The 8,578-nt window shown below is 33.4% G+C and overlaps 1 long non-coding RNA gene across 2 annotated transcripts; it reads right to left on the bottom strand.

The window, feature by feature from the left end:
- Nucleotides 1–2,605: 2,605 nt before the first annotated feature.
- Nucleotides 2,606–4,306, bottom strand: LOC110928316. 2 transcript variants are annotated; one of them, XR_002586286.1, is made up of 3 exons: nt 4,198–4,306; nt 3,618–3,684; nt 2,606–2,805 (listed from the first exon to the last, which is right to left on the bottom strand). It is a non-coding gene; the product is annotated as an uncharacterized LOC110928316 (long non-coding RNA). The 2 variants fall into 2 exon arrangements; XR_004888937.1 differs by having other exon boundaries at nt 2,606–2,812.
- Nucleotides 4,307–8,578: the final 4,272 nt, after the last annotated feature.

Below are 8,578 nucleotides of genomic sequence, written 5' to 3' on the forward strand. Positions count from 1 at the left end.
ACTTTGCTTACGTGTCAAATCCTTAGGTATGCCACATTGGCTTCGTTGACATCATAATTTTGATTTATATTTACACTAGGTTAGTTTCCCGTGTGTTACACGGGTTGAACAATTTAAACTATATAGTATAGATATTTCCTGTAAATGCAAAACAAAGACAGAGACATTTACATACCATATTGACATAAATGAGTTAATATAAACGTAACCCATCAACTCGTACATATTAATTAATGTCGTAGAGTTCGATAAGACGGCTCTAATGTCGGTTGAATGAGGTCAATCAGAGTCTACTTGATACCCTTTGTACGACTTCTTATTTTTTGAATCCTTGTATTTGATTCTAAACCTATTATTAATATTATTGATAATAATTTTATGTATATATATCAATAATATATTTTATATATATATATATATCAATAATATATTTAGTCTAACACATTAATATTATTATGAATTTCGAAACTTGTTTAGCTAGGATTTAAGATTCTATTGAAGTTTTAGTTTAACAATAGGTTATTGAATTAATAATAAGAATTTGTATTAGATTAGATTAAATATTATTATTATTTGTATTAGATTAGATTAAATATTAGTATTATTAGTATTATTAATAATTTTAATCAATTAAATGAGAGAATGACAAGTGTCCCAAAACAGGTTTCTTTTATTATATAGTATATATTATTATTAATCATTAATCTGTTTTTTTAGGAGGTAAAATTTGAAAATACATAGGGAGTTGTTAGCCATTTAATGCACATCAGAAATCATATCAATCTTTCTTTCTTCTCTCTTCTCGGTTGAAACTTCCAGCCACATTTTTTCTTTCTTCTCTCTTTCTTCTCCGATCTTCATACAGGCGAGTTCTAGGGTTTTGTGGTACAAAGTTTCCACACGAATGGCGGGAGCTTCATGCAGGCGATTTTCTCCGATCTTCTCCGATCTTCATACAGGCGATTTTTTCTTTCTTCTCTCTTTATTCTTTCTTCTATCATAATCAGTCTAAGGGTTAGATCTGGCCCGTATATTGGCGGGGCAACCCGGAATCCTGTGAGATGCAACCAGTGTTGCAGCCATGATGGTGTCTGAGCCCTTTGAATCATCAAATGCTTTGTGAGTTCATGTCTCTCCTTATTTTTTGAATTATCAAATGCTTAGATAAAAGGCACATAGTTATTGACCTGAAATGTGAGATCTATTTTGGAACTTTTACACCAGTTTTTACAGTATTTTTTTACCTTGATTTTGTAGATCTGTGTGAAGCAGCCATTGTTGTAGTTATGTTTTAGGGTGTAAGGCGTGTTGTCAGAATGAAGGTATGATTTTAAATAGTCAGTTATGTATAAATTATTAAATCGTTTGAATGGTATTAGTGTTTGGATAATCAAATATTTGGACTTTTGAGGTTATAGAGTTTGTTTTGTTACATAATCAATCGTTTGAATGGTATTAGTGTTTTGATATTCACCAAATTTGGCTATGACGAAAATATCATACATAACTGGATTGTATCAAATGTTGTTGTTGGAAATGTTACAGGTGGCCGCCAGTGATTCTGTCATGTTGGATTGGCCAATTAGTTGCTATTCCTGTCCAATATATGTTTATTGATTTATTACTTTATCTTTGTTCTAGGCCTGCTTTTTTCCTTTGTTTTTTGTTTGGTTGGGTATGATTCATAAGTAGTTGCTAAAATCGTTTTCCCTCATGTTTTGGTATGATTATGTTCTATATAAAAGATGTAGGTCATTCTTTTAAAACTGTTATTAATTCTATTAAAACTCTCGTGTGCTACTAATTCTATTAAAACTGTTAAGACGAGTTGTAAAGCCAGGTTGGTTTAGTTTTACTACTATCATATGTTAAAAGTTTTCATCTTTTCATTCTTTTAAAACTGTTATTAATTCTATTAAAACTCTTGTGTGTTATTAATTTTATTATGTAACATACTTAAGCATGGACTTGCTTATATACTATATTCTTATACGTACACATCCTTATTTTTAAATTATGTATACCCTGATTCATACACAACTAGTACAAGCTATGCGGATCATGCGATGATCAAAATAATCGCGGGTGCACACGGGATTATAGGGATAGGCGTATGAAAACCATAGAGCGTACTATTGTGTATGGTAAGACACGGAACGTAACATGACACCAAATAACGAGATGGACATAACATGGTCAAAACATGGTGGATACGCCGCTGGTACTTCCTATATATAAGTGTTTTCACCATGTTACCAAACTTTCATAAAACGTGCCATGAGAAATTCAGTGTTTTGCAAACCTTTTGACCTAATACAAACTTTAAACAACTCACAAACGCATTATATCCGATTATCCATGACGAGACTTCATCTTTAACACGCTACTTTCGTCTATCTAATACTTATATCATTCATATACTTGCATTAATTTAGAGTCAATCGTTCGCCCCATACTCCTATTATTCTCCAGTATCCTTTCTTTCATACGAACCCCGTTCACAATCAAGATTGTTTAAACATTCAAATCCTAACTTATCTCATTACTGTAAGACCCAGATTATATTACTAGATTTAACACATAGAACCTTGCATTTAACGCCAAATTGACGACTTAACAAAAACTTTCAATATTTTAAACCAAAACTAAACACAACATACATGTATAGTTCTTACGAAAACATAATCAAGATGATAACTACAATTGTTTACATAGTTTTTAGAACAAAAGATCATATGCGGAAGCGTTTGCTAGAGTGTTCGGTTCGGATAGTTATGCTTGATCATCATCCTTTTTCTTGAATACCTGAAAACTAACATTTTAAACAAGCATTAGTGTTATTATTCTTGGAAATTCACGTAATCGAATCAGGTCCGAAAAACTTATTCGAGAAAATGAAATAAAAAATTTCATCAAGCTGGGCTCCACCGTAACTTACGGTGACACCGTAAGTTACGGTGGCTTCTGGACATTTTGAGGCCTACCGTAAATCAGTAGAGTCCCACTGTAAAAATTTTCTGGCCGCCGTAAATTACGGTATCACCGTAATTTACGGTGAACGCTGTACTAAACTTCCTTGTTTTATTTGCAGTTTTGCTGATTATTTTCCATGCATCAAAACAGCTTACTTTCACATAAGTTGTTAAGCGACGAAGTAATTTTTCCATACCCATATTCTACTTGTGCTAATACTCGACTATTCTCATGAGGGTATATCTACGGAGTAGCTTACAAGCTTGATTCCAAGGCTTCATGTTTAGTTACTTATGCTACTTGTCATGCATTAAATTTCTAAACTTTAACTCCTATATTTAGGGTAAAGTTTCTCAACTTGCTTACTGTGTTCGCTACACAGTTTACGCATCCTATAAAATCATGCATTATGTAATAGTATCTAGCTTCATGCTTACTACAAGACTTGTTTGACCCGTTTGGGTGCTGAATTACACTCCATTCAGGACATACAAGGTTTCATGCTTATCACTTGTTTTGACCCGTTCGCTTGTTTAAGGCGCAAAGTCACTTTCGTGACATATTGGTCTATCTTGTTTACCATGCTTTATATTACGACATAAAAACAATAAGAAATTTAATGTAACGAAGCAGTATCTTCGTACCTTTAGAGCACGCCCTTTCCCCGTGGATTCCCTTCGGTTTGTCCGCTTGACGATCCGGACTCTTTGCCTAGAAATTTCAGTTTACAACATGTTTAGAACTCTTTTTATGACCACAATCACATCATTATGGACCATTATCAAATCTACGTTTTTATCAACATTTTACATTTAAATCCTCACTTAGGCATTTCAACAAACACCTAACGGGTCAGATTTTCCTACATTCATTACCAAGTTCATATCTTGTAATTTTCATCGAATTTCACTTTAATTAAACAACTTAGCACATATCTTATCATTAACATTTTAGAAATCACTTCCAAATTTCAGATTGTGCTAGAACAAGAGTTTTAAATTCTGCATTTATCAAGTTTCTTAGAGTTCACTACTCACCTACAATGGTGATTATGTAACCCTACAAGTATTATACAAGGTTATGTCAAGAAATCATCTAGGGTTTGATCCTAAACCTCATAACCCTTCTAATTTCAGCCATGCATCAGCAATCAAGTTGAATTTCTTGTTTTTCACACTTAATCTAGAATTCAAAATGTAGCAAAAACACCAAATTTCTACATACCTGTTGATCACTATGATTAGGTGATCGTTAATTCGTGTTTAGAACTTGATTTGAAGCAGATTTGCAGCCTTAATTTGTGAATTTTGTGAAGATTCTAGGGTTTGAGGGATGGGGGTCGCCCCTTTCTTGCTCCTGATCGACCAGACACACTAAGAATGGTGTGTTTGGTGAGTTTTGTCACAATTCAGCATTTAACTTTCCTTCTTTGGCAAGTTTAGTCCCTTAATTTTGTTTCATTCTTAAGTTTATGTGTTTTTACCCTATTGTGAATTATTTCAAGACTTGAACTTAACTAGGTTAAGTTCCTAGTTTGTAAATTCTTGTTTATTAACTCTTCGAATTTTCCAATATAAGGATTTATATTTTCGGGGTGTTACAATTACCTTTAAAACCGTCTTCCTATTCTTTATTCTTATGTAAATGTACTTAGTATACCTTTAACACTTTATTCAAAGTACCAAACCTTTTCGTTACTCTCAATAAACAATTTTTACGAAAGTGTGATTTTTATACTATCCTTAAAACTTCCCCTGTAAACTATCCCACTTTCCAACAAAATACAAACCGTTTGTCAAAATCTTCCTTCTTAATACGTCCCATTTTTAATACATCTCCAATTTAAGTTATCCAAACTTGTTTAGACTCACCTTACCTATATACGCACCTACACGTTTTCAACTATGTTTGGTACCTCAAATTATTTTAGACAACGAACTCCCTTGCAAATTTACCTTGTCGTTCTCCAAAGTTTCGTACTTTTCAAACTGCTTCAAAATTTCCAAATATCAATTTTTGCCAAAACTTTTTTTTCAAGTCTTCCACTTGAATAAATTTCGGGACGAAATTTCCTAAAGGAGGGGAGACTGTAACGCCCTGCGTTTTCATACTTTCCATATTTAGAAACCATTGCTTGAAATTCTATTTTTTTTTAGAAATCTTGTATTCCTTGTAATCATATTTCGTTGTATCGTTATAAAATCCGAGACTTTGATCGTAATGAGACGAATCTTTTATACATCGTTTATACATGCTTATACATTGATGCGTGCACCCGTTTGATACATGGTTCGTAATTCGCATAAACGTATGTTTAATTCATAAACAATGATCATGTATTCGCAATTCTTAAATCTTTCGTACGTTCGAACACTTGGTTATTCGATTATAAAATTAAGTTATATGCTTTTCGCTTGATTAATATCTAAATGTAAATCATTCATACTTGTTTCATATGACACACTTAATATATCGCAAGTTGGTGTAATTAAAACATGTCTCTTAATCCCTTTTAGGCCTTGATAACATGTTAAATGCACATTAGGCTTTATGTAGCATCTTAATCATATATAATACCTCTTATTTATACATTTTACATCATTTAAACAACAAAAAAAATAATAATAAAAGCTACCAAACAGCCCTTGCAATCAGCCAACTATGGCTGAATTATTCTTTTTTTTATTGCTTAAACTCTCACCTAATTGTATTAAATGCTCACCCAACTTAACCCTAATCCTTCCCCCTATAAATACCACTTATAACTAGCCTCCCTACCACTTTTGCAACACTAAAAACTCTCAAAACATCCTCTAAACCGTAGCTGAAAGCAAGAGTTCGAGCAGATTCAGCACCTCTTACGAAAATGAGCATAACTCACTCAATTCTTATCCGATTCACTCGATTCTTTTTCCTACTTCTTTGTATTGACCTTAGCTACGTTTCCATGGGTTTTCCCTGGAAAATCAGAGCCTGGAACGTCGCCAAAAGGGCTCCAAAGTTGACTGATTTTTCTGTTCTTGATTTAAACATTGATAAACTTGATTAAACTTGAGGAAACTCATCTCAAACCCATGTCCTTATGCTTATAACCACATCTATGGTTAGTTAGGCTTAAAAACAAGGTTGAGACATGTAAAATCAGAGGTGTAAACCTCACAAACTTTCTGTTTTGTTCAAGGGTTTAACCCACAAGTGATGTTCAAGCCTAGAGTTTGATGATTGTGTGATTTAGGATTAGCTTGGGCTATCCTACTTGAGAATCCACACATTGCTTGATGTTTTTCTATAGATTAGTTGTCTTATTTCCTTTCTTATTGAATGTTCATAACATAAAGTGTAGTGGTGAACACCTAGAGGTACCTAAATGGTAGACTTGTTCTTCCTACCTCCTACATGACTTCTATGACACTAAAGAGGTTCCTAAATGAAGATTTATCTTCTACCTCATGCTTGACTAATGGACTAAATAATACATATAATACTTATACATATATATACTATTCGAACCCTTGATGATGGACTCGTGTTCATTCGTCAAGATATTAGAATAACATCATCTAAGACATAAACTTGTTACGATTCTAATGCGTATATTACTCATAAAAACATCAACCCTTGAGGTTTCATAGTGTCAAGAACAAGTACTTGGTGTTAAAGGATGATTACTTTCGAATACCTATATTCTTGTGTTTTAACTTCCTAAATCCCTACACGAACATATTTAACCTTCTAACCTCATCAACTTCGTCACATTGGATAATCGGAAAGCATATACAAATTTTGTGAGTATACTCGCAACCCCCTTTTTATGTTTACCACTTTTTGGGGTGTAACATGTTACCTTATTAAAACACACTTAAACTTATTCTTTATGCAATGCACAAAAACAATCCTTATAGATGAATACTATGTTGTGATACTTGATGCTTACGTGGACCATACTTATGTGATATGTTTTAGTCATTAGCTTTCACGAGCCTCCATTTGACATGTATAGCGCTATAGGAGTAATGCACCGCCCCCCCCCCCCCTTAAACTTGTGGTCATGTCGAATTAACTAAACTTTCTTGCGTAAACAGAGGATTGGCTAGAAATATTGCATGCCATGTTAGGTTTATCTTGTATAAACTAAGTTGCCATGTGGATTCGTGTAACACCCTGAAAATATAAAAATTTATATTAGAATTATAAAGCGTAAATAAACAAGAACTTACTAACTAGGAAAATTATAACCTAGTTAATTACAAGTCTAAAAATAACTTGAAATAGGGTTAAATAACTAAAACTATATGTTAAACAAAAGTGGAGGGGCCAATAATGTCAAAATTGAAACTTAAGTTACTAGATGTAACAAAAACAAAAACAAAAACAAAAACCAAACACCCCATTTGGGGTTTTGGTCGATCAAGAACAAGCAGGGGCGACACCCCCACTCTCAAACCCTAACATCCATAAATCTCATAAATTGAATGTGCAAATCTGGCCCAAAACGAAATCCGAGCTTAGAATTGTGATCCTCATCGCAAGAGGATTAAAAGGTATGTAAAATTTGATGAGAATTCTCTACTTGAAATTCTCATGAATTTAGGAAATCTGAAATTTGTTGATGCATGTTTGTGATTTGGTTAGATTAGTGATGATATAGTGTCTAGGAGTAAAACCTAGACAACTACATGTGAATTCATGTCCAAATTCAGGAAATTCCATGAACCCATTGAAGGTAGGTTATGGGTTTTACAAGATGATGATGAACACTAGGGTTTGGAATGATAATTCTAGTATATTTTGATCATAGGAAGTAATTTCTGAAATATTGATGCTAAGATATGTGCAAAGTTGATTAATTGAAGTGAAATTAGATGATAATTACAAGTCACGAACTTGGTAATAGTTACGAGAAAATCTGACCCGCTAGGTGTTTGTTGAAATGCCTAAGTGCGGATTTAGATGTTAAAAATAGGATGAAAACGCAGATTTGATTATTGTTCATAATGATGCGTTAATACTCATGAAAAGAGTTCTAAACAAATTATAAATTTGAAATCTCTAGGCAAGGAGTCCGGATCGTCAAGCGGACAAGCCGGAGGGAATACGCGTGGGAAAAGTGTGCTCTAAAGGTACGAAATTACCGTTTCGTTACATTAAGATTATTTATTAGTTTTATGTGGTAATTTTGAAACATGGTAAACAAGATAGACCAATACGTCACGAAAGTGACTTTGCGTCTTAAACAAGTAAAAACGGGTCAAAACAAGTGATAGAAAATGGATTCTTGAAATACCTTGATTGGTGCCTAAATTCCGGCATCCAAACGGGTCAAAACAAGTTAAGAGTAAATATGATGAATGGTTATAAGCCAAGCGTAAGCCGTGTAGCGGACACGCTAAGCTAGTTGAGAAACTTAACTCTTAATATGGGTGTCACACCCCAACCAATGGCGGAAACATCGGGATGAGACGAAGTGTGAAGATTGCTCGAGACATCATAACGCTATTTGTGACAATAATTTAATAATCCAAATTTCATTTCCAAACTTCAAGTAGTCATCAATACAAGATCCCAAATAACAACAAGTTTAATCAAAATAACAAACCAACATAAC

The sequence above is a fragment of the Helianthus annuus genome, chromosome 3 (genome assembly GCF_002127325.2).
Source record: "Helianthus annuus cultivar XRQ/B chromosome 3, HanXRQr2.0-SUNRISE, whole genome shotgun sequence".
Taxonomy (NCBI): domain Eukaryota; kingdom Viridiplantae; phylum Streptophyta; class Magnoliopsida; order Asterales; family Asteraceae; genus Helianthus; species Helianthus annuus.